Raw genomic sequence first — 1,317 nt, 5'->3', positions numbered from 1 at the left:
TATTGTAAGCGTGAACGATACGCCACTTGCCGTTCGGCTTCCGAACACAAAACGTGGGAGTCGAATGGGGGGACTCGCTCGGACGTACCATCCCTGCGTCGTGCTAAAGGATAATACGGTTCGAAGGGATATCATAGGATTGACAATCCACTTCGTGCGTTCAGCACTCTCGTGAAGTCCTCCAGGACAGCTTCATCCAGGAGCAATGACGAGTTTATCTCCTCATACGGTAGTTAAATGACCACTTTGGCCAAATCGCCTGCCTTCAAGGCACTGCCGAACTCCTAAAGGGACATCTCGTTCAGCTCAAAAAGAGCATCTACTGCAGGCATAGCCTTAAGGCGGACGTCGCCATCTTCCTCCCCCGTCATACCGTTGACGAGGGTGTATAATCGTGCGCCATTGTCTACGGTAGACACACCCTGGATCAGGGTTGACACTCGGTGTCTTGCAGCTAGCATACGGTGTCGCCGTCGTCTCTGTACAGAGGTTCTGTGTCTCGGTGAGACCAGGGTGAACACGCACTCCGCGTCGTCCGGTGTCACCGTCACTGTCCGCTCCTTTGGAGCTCCGATGTTATCTACAACATCCTGGCGAAGAGCTGCTAACCCGCAGTCTTCGTCCAGTGGATACCGTGCCACTCCACGCGCATCTGAAAAGCCATGCCCAAGATACCTCGGACTCTGTCCGACCACGCCATCAATGGCATGCAGCAACTGCTTCGCAACGAGAGCAGTGCTCAGTGGCTTACGTGCCACTTCACGTGCATCACGGGGGCCTCGCCCTCGATGCCTCGTCCCTTGGCAGACCATGTCACGCTATATGCAGCGACTGCTTCGATACTCGACCAGCGCTCAGTGTTTACGTGCCACTTCATGTCCATCACAGGGCCTCGCCCTCGATACCTCGGCCCTTGGCTGGTCATGTCACGCAAGACATGCAGCGACTGCTCCGAAACTTGGGCATCGCTCAGTGGGTTACGTGCCACTTCACGATCAGCCTGCGAGCCACGCTCGGGACTCCTATCCAATGCACCGCTGGAGTCTACCAGCTCGGACATTTTAATGTCTAGCACGTTGACCGTCTCGGTCCAGTGCTCTAGCCAATGGCGCTTTTGTCTCCTAGTAGAGGTGGGTTCATGAATCGCCAAAGCTCCACCAGAAGACGTGCGCGTTGAAGTCTTTGACCTCCAATCAATCCATGGATCATGGTGTTCCAACCATGCCATTCATAGGATGAGGTCATACCTTGCATCCTAATCTAAGACAGCGTTCCACGCTATCAAAGTCAAGGAACTTGACTCCGAGGTCTACAGGA

The sequence above is a fragment of the Plasmopara halstedii genome (genome assembly GCF_900000015.1).
Source record: "Plasmopara halstedii genome assembly, contig: Scaffold_2904, whole genome shotgun sequence".
Lineage (NCBI taxonomy): Eukaryota > Oomycota > Peronosporomycetes > Peronosporales > Peronosporaceae > Plasmopara > Plasmopara halstedii.
The sequence above is the reverse complement of the archived record's forward strand: the minus strand, read 5'-3'. Positions refer to the sequence as shown.